At 46.5% G+C, this 18269-nt stretch overlaps 1 long non-coding RNA gene across 1 annotated transcript; it reads left to right on the top strand.

The window, feature by feature from the left end:
* The first annotated feature begins 1827 nt into the window (after positions 1-1827).
* LOC128837610 (uncharacterized) lies at positions 1828-17409 on the top strand. Its single transcript, XR_008445001.1, has 3 exons — positions 1828-2066; positions 2446-2519; positions 15380-17409. It is a non-coding gene; the product is annotated as an uncharacterized LOC128837610 (long non-coding RNA).
* The last annotated feature ends 860 nt before the right edge of the window (positions 17410-18269 follow it).

Here is an 18269-nt window from a genome sequence, read left to right as displayed (position 1 = left end):
TTGCCTGTACTTTTCCTTTTATGGATAGCTTCATCTCCCTGTTAGACCAAAACTGTGTTAGATAACCAGTAAGGGCCATCAACTAAACCCCTTTAATCCTAATTTCTCTTGAGGGGCTTTCCAACCTCGGGGAACTTTTTGGCTAAAAGAAAAGCTCATCTCGGCCTATATTCGTCTGAACTTCTGACAACGTGGCAACCCTTCAGCACAACTCCTTTCACAAAAGACCAATTTCATATTTAGTGGGGTGATTGTTTTCGGTTACTTGACTGTGGGTTCACGCTGGTGATGGTCAAATGCGCAGATAATTGCAGCATCAATGCAACTGACATTTGGAAAATAATCAAATGTTAAACTAGCTTTTATGTTGACATTTTCTGACTTTCAAAAACATAGACTAAATATGCAAGTCAGAATGCATCAATCCTCCCCAGGTATAAATCTGTGTGGTATAAATCTGCTCCTTGAACATCTGTCTGATACTTCTTTGTATAATGTATGAGGAAATGCAAGTGCACTGATATGACACACAGGATCACAACTAGGGTGACCAGACAGCAAATGTGAAAAATCGGGACAGGGAGTGGGGGGGTAATAGGAACCTATATAAGAAAAAGACCCCAAAATCGGGACAGCTGGTCACCCTAATCACAACACAGACTGACGTACAAGCAGAAGGACATAAATAGACAAGACAGAGGTGCTATAGTTGTTACCTAAACACAAAATCTTACACAAGGTGAAGAACCGCCAAGCTATGGGAAAGGTGATTCCACGTCTCAGGAAGGATGTTTTTCATGCTCATACTCACAGAGTAAAACATACTCTTCGGTCTAGATTTGTTTTCATTTCAGGTCAAGGAAAAACATCGAAGAAAGGGCTTAACCCTAAGAGACACTAACCACTTCCTGCAAGGTCCTGATCACCCTGAACTCCCACTGAACTAGTGGGTGCTGAGCACTTCTCAGAATTGGGCCCAAAGACTGAACAAAGAGAAATTTTCCATGACCGAGAAAACAGAGTGACTGTAACATGCTGCATCTTAAGGACAAGATGGCAGCTGCATTAGGCAGGGAGAAAAATCTACTTTTAAAAGTGTAATCTTTAGAAAACAGCCTTTAATTGGTATTGCTACGTGTAGAAAGACTAGTTAGACATAATAGGCAAGATTCTGTCACCCCTACTCACACTGAGTAATACCTCACTCTACTAACACTGATTTCAATGGGGCTTGCTTGTGGGGTATTGTACTAGTCAACATAAGGGGGAGAGAATCTGGCCCAACATGAGACCAATATCATGAAAAGAAACCAGATAACCCAGAGTAGAAGTCAGTTACAGTGATTGGTGTAAGAGGATCAGAGCCAAAGCCTGACAATAATTTTTTTATATATATATGGAAAGAGAGAGATCAACTCTCAGAGCTCATCCAGAGCTCTGAGATAATAATAGAGAGCCTCTGACTAAGCCAGCCCTGATTACAGAATGGGCCCCACCTGAGAGAAATTAGGTGATTCCAGGTTTAACTACTGAGTGGGCCCAGCTGAGGAAGGGCTGGAGGAAAGAGAATGCAGAGAGTCAAAAGGTGCCTGCAGGGGCTTGAGTGAGCACCCAGGGGACAGATTGGGAGACCGAGAAGGGAAGGAAAGAGGTGAGGAAGGAAATGGTGCAGGGAAAACTGCACTATGGGTAGAGGATTTGACTTGGTTGTGCAGTCCAGGGCCCTGGGCTGTAACCCAGAATTGAGATTGGGACTGGATTCCCCTACCAGCCCTCAGCAAGTGGTGTACAAGGGTAGCTGAGCCCAGGAAGGGGGCTGCAGTCTGAATGTGACCTCGCTGAAGAAGAGCTGTGGAGAGGCTGGAAGCTTCTGATTTCTATTAAGAGAGTTTAGAACTTTAGTCTGTTCCTTCCAGGGTCAGCCATCCGCACTAAAGACTGTGCCCTGGCTGGAGGGGTGAGTTATCTAAAAGAAACCACCACAGCCCCAGAGTGACTGTTGACAAGGGCTGCTACCCCACAAGGATACTGTGATGCCATGCCTGGCCATGAGGCCGTGCAGGGTGGTGAGTAAACTCTGTTACAATGCTTTTTCTTAAATTCCTTTAATTGCAGCGTGTCTGAAACAACTACACTTTTGTAGTTTTCCTTGTCCGCTCTCTCTTTTCCTACCCCTCACGGCAAGCACTGTATCTCAGCCCTAGTCTACATCCAGCTGATGACAGCACCTTTGGTGACCAGTAAATGACTGACTGACTGACCTTGGCCACTTCTATATTGCGTGAGTACATGTGCTGCTAGACCCCTCTCTGCAGAAGGGATTCTTTCAACAGCAAGTTAACATGAAGTGATTTACTTTGTCCATATTGGATACACGGTTCAGGGGGTGGGGGAACAACTCCAGGTTGCACGTGCTTTTGAAATGTTTACTTCGATATTCCATAGGTCCTTTGGAAGAAATGAACTCCAAGATTGCCTACTTGGAAATTCTTCTTTTTTGGATGGGATAAGTATTGCTGGTAAGTCATATAAATAATTGTGCTGCTAACCTTTGAATTTACTTAGCTCCTGGCCTAGCCCAAATTTGGTTGTAGGTTGTCTTTGTTTGTTTTAATTCTACATAAATTGTGCTGCACACACTGTCTTTGTTTGTTTTAATTCTACATAAATTGTGCTGCACACACAATAAACTCCACACTAGAAAAGGCCCATTCTGTGCATTAAGGGCTGGCTTCCTCTCTCCTTTACTTTCACTGAGCAGTACTTTCATTCCATGAGTCATCCCCTGAATCCAGTGCGAAACTTTACTACTAAGACACCGGACGTATGTGCTGTAGCAGAATTGATCCCTTGTTGCCACATTTTCAAGAGCTCGGTTCCCATTTGGGCGCTTTAGTGAAGCGGCCAGACTTTCAAAAGTGCCCCATACCTGCCAGCTCCCACCATTCTACCTTTTGAAAATCTGAAACTAAATGTTTGTCAGTGCCCTAATTATGTTTTTCAAAGGCAGAAGGAATGTGGGATCTTTTGTGGTAGAGTAGTTCTGAGCCATTGTAGCTCAGAATAATAGAACAGACTTGATGCTGCAATTCAGCGAATTCAAATGATTGTAGTCCCTTGCTGAACTACATTTCCCAGGATTATTTCAACCTAAGATCAGAACTCTTCCTCTTCCCAGGTATAAATGCCAATGGAAAGCCTTGATAAAGGGTCTTAAACAGCATAGTGTAGAGACCATCCAACCAGGTATGCATGTATGTCTAAATGCCTCAGTTTCCTTAGCCCCGATTGAACTACTCTTGCCAAAAACTGTGGCATTTAAATTTTCCTGTAATTATGTGCTTTCTTAAATACTCCTTTTTCACCAGCTCACTAACTGTCTGAGGTCATAACCTGCATGGTTCAGAATTGCTTGTGTGTTTGTCACTCTCAAGATGCTGGACTGCAAAAAGTAGGGGGGTTGGGGTGAAGCAGAACATATCCATGCAGACATCAGTTCATTTGTATACATACATGTGCCTATTCCATACGTGCAAAGAGACCTGAGATCCCCTGACTCATTTGTTCACTGGCATAGCAAGCCGTGATTCCCCAAAGAAGAAAATAAACCCAACTAAAGGATCACATCCCCCCCCAGTGTAATTCACAAAATAGAAGCACTAGGTAATAGTGCAGCTGGTGCCATGGCCAAGTGCTGCTGGGTATGTATCTACACTAGCCAACAGTAAAACAGCCATCGCTCGAATACTTTATATAGGTGGCTAACACCATTCTATTTAGAACAAGAATTGTTCATTGCTGTATAGAAATGAGCCCTCTGGGATCTATTTTCAAAATGTGTCCCATTCCAGAAATAGACGGTTGCCCCATTGCCCTCTATTGGGGCAGGCCTTCAAGGATGTTCCAGCATTTTATTTTGTAAAATATATGGGCTCTTCCTGATCCCCAGCAGAGGGATGCTCCACAGGTGAGGGCTCTCGGCTCCAGAGGGAAGTGTAACTTGTGCAGTGAGTGGTGGGCTTGTTGTTGTTTTGTTTTCCGCCCCCCCCAAGCGCTGTCAGTCATATTTCCTGTGTGGCTTGGTGTATTCTTGAAGGGCTGCACAGAGCCCCGATCTAGCTCACATTATTGGGGCTTTATAGATTAGGCCTAGGACCGCAAAGCAAATCCAGCACTGGGGAGACACTCCAGAGCGTTGACCGTGGCCTAATAAGCTGTTGCCAAGGTGATGCTGTCAGGAGTTTGGCCAGCATGCTGGACCAATTGAAGCTTCATCTTGATTGGGCTGATTGAGGCAGTAGAGTGGAAGGTAAAGGCATGTATTGCTGCAGCCAGGGCTTCATCTGGGATGGGCAGGGGGGTTGTTTCCTGCTTCTGTTGTGCATAGCTGGAAGTCTCAAACAAAAATCTGTTACTTTAGGGACTGTCTTCCCCTCAATTTAACATCCACATGATACCTTGTTGTAGGGGGTTAGGACAACTCACCTTGATGGTGTCTTTTCTTGGCATGCCCATATTTTCTGTATAAAAGTGGCTACTCTTGTTACTGACCTTCTGGGAAGGACTAATGGACAGGCAGTAGATACTGAGGAGGTGGGGCCAATATTTCAAAGTCAATAGGTAACTTTTAGTTATCTGCTTTAGAAGTAGGTTTTGGTTTCCTGTTGACTGCTAGCTAACAGATCTTTTAGGACCAAACCTTGGCATTTGCACAAAGTCTTAAGCAAATCCAGAAACTACATGTAACTGATCAATTTGCCATGCAAAGAAATCTGCCTACAAATGTTGAAGCCTGTAAGGAGGTCTGTTAAACATTTGGCCCGGAGAGTCCTACAAGAAAGGTAGAAATGTAAAAGTTTGCTTCTTGAACATCCACGTCCAGCATATGTACGTGTGTCTTTATGATGGCAGTTAAGGGACTGGGTGAATCTGCTTTAAATTGCAAAATCTGTTGGAAAGAGGGATGGTGTCCCTAGCCTCTGTTTGCCCAAAACTGGGCATGGGCGATGGGGTGGATCGCATGATGACTTGTTGTTTTCATTTCCTGTGAGGCACCTGGCATTGGCCACTGGTGGAAGACCGGGTACTGGGCTAGCTGGACCTTTGGTCTGACCCAGTATGGCCATTCTTAGGTTGACTAAGTTTCATAAAGATGTGTTCAGCTGTTGAGGATCTAATCATCCCAGAAGAAATGTAACATTTTCATGGACTCTCACTGTGCTGGCACCTGACTCTGGCCGCAAGGGTTTCCCTACATAGTTGATCTCATTCAGCTGCTTGATGACCTTAAAGGGCCTGTCCCGGGCAGCCTGTAGTTTGTTCTTTCTTATGGGAATGAGAGCTGTCACCTGGTCCCCGGTAGCATAGGAGCGGGAACGCGCTGGGCGGTTGTACCAGACCTTTTGCTTACGTTGGGCCCTGGCTAAATTCTCCCCGGCCAAGTCCATGAGCTCAGCAAGCTTTCCCAGAAAGTCAGTACATACTCCACTTCTGATTTTCCATCGGGGAGGCCTTCCCCTCTCATTCGTCCCTCAACAAGTCCACAGGTCCCCTTACTCTCCTCCCATACAGCCACTCGAAAGGAGAGAACACGGTTGATTTCTGGGCCCCTTCCCAGTAGGGGAACAACAGCTGGGGTAAATACTGGTTCTGGTGGGACCCAAGTGAGAGTGCCAATTCAGGACAAATGGCTTAAAACAGGGCAGTTAGACCAAGGCTGGGTTTTTCTACCGCTGCGCAAACCAAAGCGGTCAGACAAAGAAGACTTTGGTCCTACCCTACGGGCTAACCACAAGTCACACAAGCAGTTCCCTTAGACACTCCAGTTTCCCAGTATCACCAACCGTGCCACTTGGTATGGGGACAAATGGTTATGAAAACCAATACCTCAGCAAAAGAAAAAAGGTTCTCTTGATCCCAAAGGACCAAGCCCCAGGTCAATATACAAATCAGATCTTACCCACAAATCACACTGTTGCCAATCCTTTAGAATCTAAAGGTTTCTTCATAAAAGGAAAAAGATATAGGAGAGAGAGAGAGAATTGGTTAAATGGGATCCATGACATACGGTAATGGCAACAGAGGCTCCTGGGGCACCTTTAAGACTAACAGAAGGATTGGGAGTGTAAGCCTTCGTGGGTAAGAACCTCACTTCTTCAGATGCAAGTCATCTCGCATCTGAAGAAGTGAGGTTCTTACCCACGAAAGCTTACGCTCCCAATCCTTCTGTTAGTCTTAAAGGTGCCCCAGGAGCCTCGGTCTGAATCTGTAAAAAGCAACAACCACGGCTCCCCCTCTGATACTGGAGTAAGGGCAAGGTTATTGGTTCAGGCTTTCAGCAGTGATAGACTAAACTGCAGGTTCAAATCAAGTCTCTGGAGTACATCCCCAGCTGGGATGGGTCATCAGTCCTTTGCTACAAACGGCAGCTCTACACAAAGTCCCTCCAGAGGTAAGAAGCAGGATTGAAGACAAGATGGAGATGAGGCATCAGCCTTTTCTAGTCTTTTCCAGGTGTAAGAACACCTCTTTGTCCTTACTATGGAAAACTACAGCAAAATGGAGTCTGGAGTCACATGGGCAAGTCCCTGCCTACTTTGCTGAGTTACAAGGCGTATTTGCATTCTCTCAATGGGTCAGTTGTATAGCCGATGGTCCTTAATGGGCCGTCAAGCAGGCTAGGCAGAGCTGACACTGACTTGTCTGGGGTGTCACCTAGAAGCACAGCATGATTTTGAAATACAGACAGTATAGAGCCAATACTTTAAATACAACAATGATATATGCATCCAGCTAGCATAATCCTAACCAGAACCTTGTCTTAGAGCCCTTATTTGACCTCCTTTCTACCGGCTTTGGTGCCACTACAGGACCGTGGTTGCAACAATGATCTGTATGGTCCTAGATTATATCAATAATGTCACACCCCCAATGCAAAACTGATGCAGGAAGGGATGACTCCAACATCACTGACTACATCCCAAGAGCCCCCCATCCTTGGTTCCGTCTCACTACAGCTAGTATTGGGTTAGAAGCCGTATTCGTGTAAAACAGAAATGGTTTATCCAAGTCCCGTTCAATAACCTGCTTTAATCTCGTTACAAACTCCAGGTAAAACTTGGTTAGAACAATAATGGATTGGATCTGCTCTTGCAGCATGGTTTCTGTATGTTTCATTTTCTTTTGCCAAATGCTAAAGAACATAGCTACTTTATCCATACAAGCTCTGGCAAATGTTTGGAACCCGGTTAACATCAAGTCAATGTAGAGATTAATGTTGTCTATAGTATAGGAATCCTGGCATTTAGCCGTGACAGCAATGTGGTAGTATGCCTCGGTTTCCCTTTTCATACAGCACATTAGGTTTGGAATGTCTTTTCCCCTGTTGAAAATTCCCATACTGTTCACAGGCATCAACTGTGAATTATCAGTTTAACAAGGCCCTTAACATAAAGTATGTTCTCATGTAATTCTTTTAACATGTTCAAGGTGGTGTGGTTTGTTTGTTTGTTGTTTTTTCTCGCCCTCGCCAGATTAGGCACATTGCACATTTTTACAGTTCTTGGTAATAGCAACACATTAGTTACAAAAATTATCGTTGGCAATAAGAACAAATTCATTGCAAGTGTCCATTTACAATCCTGTTTGTTATGCCACACCTTTGGCTCCATACCATTGGGGTTTGGGCATTTTAGGGTTAACGTGGGGCTTCCCTTTGCCAAAGTAAGTTCTCTTTCCTCCATGTCCTGAAGGTTTAAATCCTGATTTCTCTTGCTTAACAGAATTCCCTGGCTGATTGGGTGGGCTGTCTGTGCTAACAGCTATTAGCAAGTCTGTCTTCTCCCAGTCAGTCAGGTAATTTGCATCAACGCAAACACTAGCTTTTAAATTCTTAGCTGCTACCAATTTGAAGACTGGACTCCTGTCCTAAAGAGAGACCACACAAATCCCAAGAGGCTGAGGGTGAGAGTTTGCTTGCTCTCCCCTGTGGCCGGCCTCAAGCATTCAGCCATAAAACTGTTCTGCTCTGAAACACCAGTAACCAAATCTGTCACACCCTGAAGCACAGACTGCTCATTTAAGGAATTAGCATGGAGACATTCCTGTCCCAACACCAGTGTCTTTCCAACAAGCTAGCCACACACAAGTTCAGGAAGTTTTTCCTTCTTGCCACAAGTTTCCACACCATCAGTCAAATCACCTTTCTGCTCTCCTGGTGTCCTGGCTAGGATATCCCCCTGATCAGACAGAATTGCTACATCCTTTTCCAACCACCCATTAGCAACAGGTAAAATACAAGCACCAGAACTGTCCGGTCTCTGGGATTTTGCTAAGACGCTAACTGGATGCAACCTAGTTACAGTGCCATTCTCCCTAGCAGACACAAACTTAGGACCATTCCCTTCCTGGGCTTTAGTTGAATCCAGAACCAACTCTGAGACCACTGCACTATCCTCAACCATCACAGGCTGAAAGGCACCTTCTGTCTGCTTCACAAAGAAGAGCCGGAGCCGCATTCTCCTTTTCCAAACACGCAGCTTGGGATCTCATTTCCCTTGTCCCGGCACGCAGGGCTGTTCACAGACAACTGCTTGGAGACCGAGGTAGATTCCTCCGTAGGCAAGTTAAAATACCCCTGACGGACACAGGCACATTTCCTTCACTGTCACAATTCTCCCCACAGGAAACAAGTAAGGTGTAGGGGCCCTCGTTTTCCGCTATCCTTGCCTTCCCAAACTGCTGACTAGATAAAGCCATCAGCTCACAAGGTTGTCTAGGCTCATCCAAACTTTCTTTACCAGACACGTTTCCACTCCCAACAGATAAACTGCTGCTCTATTCACTACCCTGAGCTACTGTCTGCAAATGAGAGTTACCCTTTTCAGGTTCACTTGTATAAGCTGTACTAGCCACCAATTCATTACCCCTTAAAAATCTACCCTTTCCTCCCTCAGCTGGGGCTTCCATCTGTCCATCCACTTTAAGCTGCTCCTGAGAAACATTTTCCTGACCAATGAGATCTTTCTGTGCTTGATCTAATTCCAGATTCACTTCTGAAACATTAGGCAGGCAGACATTCAGAAACTTCGTTCACAGCCAAACTACTACTTTCCAAAGACAAACCTTTGGAAAAACCTTCCAAAGACACAACTTTAGACACAACCTCTCCTGTGCCTGGTTTGTGTTAACTTGACTGAACATAGCTCTAATATCCTTTCCAATCATAAGATCCTTAGGGATTGTGTTTTTTACTCCCACAACCATGGTGCCCTCAAATCCCTTCCATTTCAGGTGGATTTGAGCCAAAGACGCCCTGACAAAATACTCAGCTGAGGCTACAACAGTTACACTTTCATCTGGCCAATAATCTTCCTCCCTGACAAGACTTGCTTTAACCAAAGTAATATCGGCTGCGGTGTCCCTCCATGCCATACACCTTACTCCATTCACTTCTGCACTGGTAATAAACTCTGCATTATTTTTCCCATATTTAGCTTTAATATGAGTTTTAAGGTCAAATTCTTCAGAGACCACAGAAACAGCATTTGCACACAGGGCACCAACGGTGGGCTGTGTGTGGCCTGCCTGTGAGTTTATAACAGGATTAGCATTTACCGTGGCATTTGGGGTTGCTGGTTTTGGGCTGCCCTTCAGGGTCGGGCAATCTGGTCTCATGTGGCCAAGCACACCACAGTGATGGCATTTAACCTGTTTATTCTCGTGGTGAGAGTTCCTATCCTCTGGGCCCCCGTGAGATCCTTTAGAATAGTCAGCGCCAGGTTTACTTTTAAATCCTTTTCCTCCCCTCCCCACCCCCCACCCCTTGAACTGGGGAGAATGGTGATTAGTTTTCCCTGGGGGTTTATACCCTTCTCGAGCCCTGTTTTGGGTATGGGCACCCGCAATCTCTGCAGCCCGTAGGACTGACTCAGGGTTCCTATCACACACAGCTGCTCTCATGTGGTCAGGCACAATGTCCAAGAACTGTTGTTCCAAAATTATTAAATCCAGCAGTTTTTCAAAACTCCCATGCGCCTTTGCTTCCCACAACCCACTTTTTAACAAAGCCCATGGGCTTATGAGCACATTCTACAGAAGTGCCATCATTAGACACTTTAAACTTTCTAAACTTAACTCTGTAAGATTCAGGAGTAACCTTGAACGGCCTTAACACAGAATCTTTAAACCGCTCATAATCCAAGGCTTCTTGTTCCCCCAGTTCATTAAATACCTCCCTGGCTTTTCCAGTCAGTCTGGCCAGCAGGACAGGCATTCGCTGATCATCAGGGATCTGGTACAGATTGCAGAGGCATTCAAAGGTAGACAAAAACTCCTCTCTATCCTCAGTATCATTGTCAATGGGACGCATCCTTTCCCAGTTTTTCTTGTGGCGGTGGGGAAGTGGAGCACCAGGTGGTGATGACTTTCTCCACTCTTCCATTACTTGGAGCTGAAGTTTGGCCGTCTCCTGTTCCATCTGTGGAGCTTTCTCCTCCGCAGCCAGCAGCTCCAGACGCCCCTTACGAGCTCTTTCTTCTCTCTTATCAGCTTCTCTTTCTAATTCAGCTGTTTTTTGTTTTTTTTCCAGCAATCGAAGATCTGCTAGATTCCTTTCATGCTCAAGTTACAGTTTATTTGTTACCTTCTGTACTCTCATTTTTTCTGCATCTTCTGTAGCCTCCGGTAAGGGCTGCGCTCTTGCCCCCGGATCACTGGCCATTAACAGCTCACTCAGTTCTTGATTTGTAGCTTTCTTTCTAAAGCTTATCCCCTTTTCTGAACACAAATCTTCCAGGGCTTTTTTGCCAAGGCCCTCATATGCTCTTTGCTTACCCATTGCAACTGCTCTTTAACCAACCAAACTCTCAATCCCAAAATTCAAATTTGGATGGCGTGGGGTTCTGACCCAGAGCTTAATTGACCTGGTTCTGTGGATCCTAGCACGACTACGCCACTGTAACGATGCTGGTTCTGGCAGGACCCAACTGAGAGTGCCAATTTAGGACAAATTGCTTAAAACAGGGCAGTTATAGCCCAAGGCTGGGGTTTTTCCGCCTCTAAGGCAAACCAAACCTGCCCCACAAAGAGGACTCTGGTCTCACCCCACTGGCTAACCACAAGTCACACAAGCAGTTCCCTTTAAACACTCCAGTTTCCCAGTATCACCAACAGTGCCACTCGTTATGAAAACCAATACCCCAGTAAAAGAAAAAAAGGTTCTCTGGATCCCAAAGGACCAAGCCCCAGACTCATGTCAATATACAAATGAGATCGTACCCACAAATCACGCTGTTGCCAGAATCTAAAAGCTAAAGGTTTATTCATAAAAGGAAAAAGATATAGAGGAGAGAGAGAATTGGTTAAATGGAATCAATGACATACAGTAATGGCAAAGTTCTTGGTTCAGGCTTGTAGCCGTGATAGACTAAGCTGCAGGTTCAAATCAAGTCTCTGGCGTACATCCCCAGCTGGGATGGGTCATCAGTCCTTTGCTACAAACGGCAGCTCTACACAAAGTCCCTCCAGAGGTAAGAAGCAGGATTGAAGACGAGATGGAGATGAGGCATCAGCCTTTTATAGTCTTTTCCAGGTGTAAGAACACCTCTTTGTCCTTACTATGGAAAATTACAGCAAAATGGAGTCTGGAGTCACATGGGCAAGTCCCTGCCTACATTGCTGAGTTGCAAGGCATATTTGCCTTCTCTCAATGGGTCAATTGTATAGCCGATGGTCCTTAAGGGGCCATCAAGCAGGCTAGGCAGAGCTGACACTAACCTGTCTGGGGTGTCACCCAGAAGCACAGCATAATTATGAAATACAGACCGTATAGAGCCAATACTTCTAACTTTAAATACAACAATGATCGATGCATCCAGATAGCATAAACATAACCAGCAAACCAGAACCTTGTCTTAGAGACCTTATTTGACCTCCTTTATACCAGATTTGGTGTCACTACAGGACCTTGGTTGCAACAATGACCTATATGGTCCCAGATTATATCAATAACATCACAACTTGTCCCTGTCCTGTGAGTGCTGGTTCATGAAGGTTTTCAGCAGCATCTTTAGGGTCCCATTGAACCTCTTCACCAGCCCGTTGGACTGAAGGTGATACGCTGAGGCCCAGGTGCGTCGGACCCCACACTTCTCCCACAAGCACCGGAGCAGAGTTGACATGAAATTGGAGCCCTGGTCTGTAAGGAGCTCCTTGGGGAACCCCCCACTCTGCTGAAAACAGACAAGGCCACCTCCTCAAGATAGGGAGTAGCGAAATCTACCACCCCCAGAATGTATTTTTTTCCCCTGTCCGAATTGCCTTGCTGAGGGGTCCCACTATGTCCACGGCCACCTTCTGGAAAGGCTCCTCTATGATGAGCGGGGGCCTCAAAGCTGCTTTCTCCTTGTCCTGGGCCTTCCCCACCCTCTGGCAGGGATTGCAGGACCTGCAGTACTGCTGGATGGCATCAAAGATCCCAGGCCAGTGTAAGTTCTGTAGCAGCTTCTGCCTGGTGCGCTGGATTTCCTGGTATCCCGAGAGAGGGACATCATGGGCCAGGTACAGTAGCCTGCGGTAGTACTTCTGGGGGACCACTGGCTGTCTCCTGATCTCCTCCCTTCCCCCCCCCCGCTCTCCCCCAGTTCCACTTCCCCTTGGGGAGCCCATTCCCAAGACAGGAATCCCTTCTCCCACAGGAATGTTTCCAGGCAGCCTACCCCCAGGGGTTTTGCCGGGCTGTGGCCAGCAAGTTCCCTTAGCTTCTCTAAAGAGGGATCTTTCCGCAGCTCGGCCTGGAATTCAGCGGCTGGGGAAGGGATGAGGACCTGCTCCCTCTCAGTGGCTGGGTCCCAGGCCGCAGCCCCGCCAAGTCCTGTCCCCAATGACTCTTTTCCCGCTGGGGTAGGAACCTGCACCCGCGGCAGGCCACCGCCCCCCATGTCAGGGCAGAATGCCCTTCGCTGGCTCTGGCTACAAGTGATGACTAGGGCACTCTGGGAGCTGCCCGGCCAATCTGCCAGGTCACTCCCCCCCATCAGCACCTCGGTAGGCAACTGATAATGCACCCCCACATCTTTGGGGCCCTTCTTGGCCCCCTATTTCAGATGTACCCTGGTCATGGGTACCTTAAATGGGGGCTCGCAGACACCCGTCAGGGTTAGGTAGGTGTTGGACACCAGCCGGTTTGGGGCCACCACCTCGGGCCGGGCCAGTGTCACCTCACGTCCCAGTGACCTGCTTCCCATCCACCTCCAGGGGAATGAGGCACTCGCTCCTCAGGGGCCACCCCACACCCACCCTGTACACTGAGCATCAAGCCTCCCCGAGGAGCTGGCCTGGGAGACTTCTCCCTCTTGGGCCATTGCTAAACTGCCAGTCCCACCTGCCTGGGGATCCAACCCCTTTGAGGGCTCGGTCTGCTCATTCTGTCCCTGAGCTTTTGGCTCCGGGCCCATCTGTGGCCCCCCTGCCCACAGTAATTACACCTCAGGTCCCATTGGTCTCCAGGGGCTGGTGGGTCAGCTTTGGTATTGGCTGTGCCTCTCAGGAGGGATTTCTCCAAGACTTCCTTCAGGGAAGCCCCTGGGTGACCCCCCCCCCCCCCTTCTGCACTGACGTGGGCCTGTCCCCCTGGGATTCCCTTCCATTGCCCGAGTTTGCTAACTACAAACTCATCCGCCAGCAGCCCTGCACGGCACAGGTCCTTCGGCCTCTTGTCTGCAAACTACATCCTCAGGTCAGGGGGGCAGAGTTCATACAGTTGCTCCAGCTCCATAATTCAATCACGTCCTCCTTGGTCTGGGCCCCGCCCCATTCACCCACTTGCGGGTGTATTTCCCCAATCAGTGTGACCAGTTCCAGATAGGTCACCCCCTGGGTCTTCTGCACACTCAGGAACCTTTTTCCTGTACGCCTCGGGGGGTCAGCTCAAACTTGCGCAGCAGGACTTGTTTGAACAGTTCATAGTCCCTTGCTTCCACCTCATCCATCTGGCTGAACATCTCTATGGGTTTGGGACCCAGTAAGGGGGTGAGATGCCAAAGATGTCTGCAGGCCATCGGAGGGGGGCGCCCGCCGATGGCCGCCAGGCCATCGGCGGGGGGCGCCCGCCGATGGCCGGTTTCCGAAAGATGGTGCTCAGCTAGCGAGGGTCTAATTCTGCCCGAAGAAATATCCAGACTGTCCGCAGATGCGGAAAGGAACAGTGTATCAGTAGATTACACTGAGTTTGCGTGCGGCACGTGGCATTGTCGGTTCTCACTTACCCACGCCTTGTGCTCTCTGTGATGTTATTGACATAAACTGGGACCGTATAGATCATTGTTGCAACCAAAGTCCTGTAGTGGCACCCAAATCTTGTATAAAGGGGGTCAAATGGGGTGTCTAGGACAAGGGTATGGTTTACTGGTTATGATTATGCTGTCTATATGTGTGTATCAGTTTTGTAGTCGAAGTTATGAATATTGGCTCTATACTGTCTGTATGGCAAACTTATGCTATGCTTCTGGGTGACATCCCAGACAAGCTGAGATTAGCTCTGCCTAGCCTGCTTGATGGCCCATTAAGGACCATCAGCTATACAATGGACCCATTGAGAGAAGGCAGATACGCCTTGTAACTCAGCAAAGTATGCAGGGACTGGCCCATGTGACTCCAGGCTCCATCTTGCTGTAATTTTCCACAGTAAGAACAAAGAGGTGTTCTTACACCTGGAAAAGACTATATAAGGCTGATGCCTCATCTCCATCTGGTCTTCAATCCTGCTTCTTACCTCTGGAGGAACTTTGCTACAAACGGAAGCTCTGAACAAAGGACTGAGGACCCATCCCGGCTGGGGATGTATTCCAGAGACTTGATTTGAACCTGCAGTTTATTCCATCGCCGCTGCAAGCCTGAACCAAGAACTTTGCCATTACTGTATGTAATTGATTCCATTTAACCAATCCTAACTCTCATCTCTATCTTTTCCTTTTAAGAATAAACCTTTAGATTTTAGATTCTAAAGGATTGGCAGCAGCGTGATTTGTGGGTAAGATCTGATTTGTATATTGACCTGGGTCTGGGGCTTGGTCCTTTAGGATCAGGAGAACCTTTTTCTTTTACTGGGGTATTGGTTTTCATAACCATTTGTCCCCATAACGAGTGGCACTGGTGGTAATAATGGGAAACTGGAGTGTCTAAGGAGATTGCTTGTGAGACTTGCGGTTAGCCAGTGGGATGAGACCGAAGTCTTAGTCTGGCTGGTTTGGTTGGCCTTAGAGGTGGAAAAACCCCAGCCTTGGGCTGTAACTGCCCTGTTTTAGCAATTTGTCCTGAGTTGGCACTCTCAGTTGGGTTCCGCCAGAACTGCATTGTCACACTCTCTCTCTCTCTGTTTCAGACATCATGAAGCACAAGTGGAGAAGAAGGAAGTGTCAGGAATGCCACACACAGAGGAGAAAAGAAGATGGAGGAAAAGGAAAGGAACTCTGGGCACAGTAACCAACCTCAAATCAGGCCTCAGGTCATGTAATTAGACTGTAGGGGAATCTCGAGCCTCTTAATACCTTGAGCAGCGTGACCGCCCTGTAAGCTGGGTCCCGGTCTGTGCTATTGTGTCGTTTTGACATTCTGCTCCGTTATCTGGCTATTGAGGGTGACTGCCCTGTCATCGGGGTGCACGTCTCCTCCCCCTGTCTTTGGAGGGGCATTGAGCTCTTTGTTAATCTGAGCAATGTGACCGCTCTGTATCTGGGGTCTGGGTCTCTGCCCTCTTGCTCATTTGGCTTTACGCCGTGCTCTGCCCCATTAGTCAGCGTGACAACCCTGTAATTAGGGTCTATGTCACAAGCCTCTCTAGGATAGGACATATTGAGCTCTTTGGTACTTTGAGAGCTTGACCTTCCTGTCATTCAGGTTATGGTCTCTCCTCTTTGGCTAATGCCAGCGACCACGCTGTAATCAGGGTACAGGTTGCATCTCGCTTTTGAAATCTGGGTAATTAGAATCATTTCCGTTATGTGGGCAGCTTGGCCTCCCTGTAACTAGGGTGTGCGTCTCCGAGGCCCTCTGGGTCTCTTGGCCTCGTGCTGTCTTCACAACCTGTTGCGAACGACTTCCCTGTAATCAGGGATCGGGTCTGTGCCCTCTAGTCTCTTGGCACTTGGCCAAATGCAGCCACTGCCCTGAATGAGCACCCTGTAAACAGGGTACAGGTCTTATCTACTACTATTTCTGGCACCCCCATGAGACTGTGTCCAGAGTTCCGGCCCATCCAACAGCGCTTCCAACATGCCTGGAATTCTGCAGCCAAGTCTCCTGCTTTCTACTCACTTCTTGGACTCTTGGAGACCTGACATGCTATTGGTGGTACGATCCGAAAGTGAGTGTCCGGGGCGGTTTTGGACCGTTGTCGAAAGCGGTTCTCATTTACACACGCCTTGTGCTCCCTCTCTCTGATTCAGGCATCATGAAGCAGAAGTGGAGAAGAAGGCCTAACTTGTGTATTTCTCACACATTTCTAAAAGGAAGCAAACAAAACTAAATGTTCTGGCAACTGGCAGTTACTCTCCGCACTTCACAACTTTCAAACACCTACTCTACTTAAATGGTCACACCAACCAAAGTGTACCACACATTCAATATTAACTTTGCACCTATTGTGTCAGAAGTGAGAGTGTTTTTAGTAGTTGTGTCCATTGGTGGAAGTGGCAGTCGTGGTGTTTTAGTAGTCTTTTACGCTTCTTGAATTCAAAGGATGATGATGTGGATGTTTTAGGTAGGTATTTTTCTGTTAAGTCTTGGTATTTGGGTAGAGGTGCAGTATTTTGTGATTATGACTATTTTTCTGGTATTGGTTTAGTGTGAATTGTTGGCAATTTTAGATGTTTTTGTATCCGTACATTAGTAGATGTCTTTAGAGGGGAAAGCTGAGGTTGCCTGTTTGGTGAAATTTGATTGGTGTGAAAGTTAATTTCGGGTAGGTGTTTGAAAGCACTGAGGTTTGAATTTTTAGCTCAACAGGGATGCAGGATCCACCTGGCTACCTCAGTTCTTACTGTCATTCCTAATTCCAAAATCTGGGATGAAGATGACCAGGCAGAATAAAGATATCTCCAGAGACTTTCAAGAGGGTAGCATTTCTGCAGCTTTAGGGGATCCCTTAAACCTTATTGAGCTTTTCAAAGTGTAATAATTGTGGAAAACTTCCACTTCTGCCAATTCCATGTTGAACAATGACCTGTATTAAAGGACTTACACTGGTAGTTAATTCTGTTCTGTATTAAGATGATTTTGCTAAAATCGCCGCTTTCTGATGTGTGAAATGAATTATCTAGGTCTGATTATACCTATTTGATAAAAGTGTGATAACGACCCCATGTTAAATGCATGGATTGAACTTTGATTGTCATATCACATTGCTTTGCTTTCTGTAACTCCTTATTTATGAATGTATTTGTTACTATTTATGTAATTCAATGAATAAAATGTATACATTCAAGTATAGTCTCAGTTCTTTCTTTGGCTAAACAAAAAGGAATCTGATAAACTTGTGAAGAATTTTGGTATTGTTACGTTTAATTTAATTAACATCTTTTTACCCTTTTCATGCGGTCGTTGGAAGTAACTACCCTGTAGTGGTGCAAGTTTGATTTTTCTCTTGGATCACACGTTTGGGGCAGACTGCAGTGTGATCTTGAGGATGGAGATCGCACTGCCACTTAGGTGCATAAGGTTGCCCTCCTAAAGCTTCTAAGGTGCACAAGAATAGGCCTTTGTTTGGTTCCTTCACTGTTCCCAGGCTTATAGATTGCTTGAGATCTGCAGGCCCTAGAGCTCACTTCCTGAGCACAATATATGATTGTGGCTATGATAAGATTGGACTAAAACTAGCAAGGTCCCCTGGTTTCTGCACCTTTCCCGTTCAGACATTTTTTAAAAAGTAGATTAATGTAATATTTTTATATTTAATTCAATCCCAAGTTTCTCAGAAATTGACTTTTACGGTGCACTCAATTTTCAATATGCTAATACATGTGAGGTAGTGTGGTCTAGTGGTTTAGAGCACTGGCCTGGGATTCAGGCGACCTGGTTTCTATTCCTGCCTCTGCTGCTGGGTCACTGGCTGTCCTTGGGTCACTTGGTGGTCACTTTGCCTCCCTGTGCCAGTGTCCCCCTCCATTTAAAAAAAAAAGTGGGGGAGGGGAGATGATTGTACTGACCTCATTTGTAAAGTGTTTTGAGATCTACAAGCACTAAACAGAATTTTTACTAAAAATGAGATTCTATAG

This window comes from Malaclemys terrapin, chromosome 5 (assembly GCF_027887155.1).
Source record: "Malaclemys terrapin pileata isolate rMalTer1 chromosome 5, rMalTer1.hap1, whole genome shotgun sequence".
NCBI lineage: Eukaryota > Metazoa > Chordata > Testudines > Emydidae > Malaclemys > Malaclemys terrapin.
Note: the sequence above shows the minus strand (reverse complement) of the source record. Positions and strands in the feature narration are given on the sequence as shown.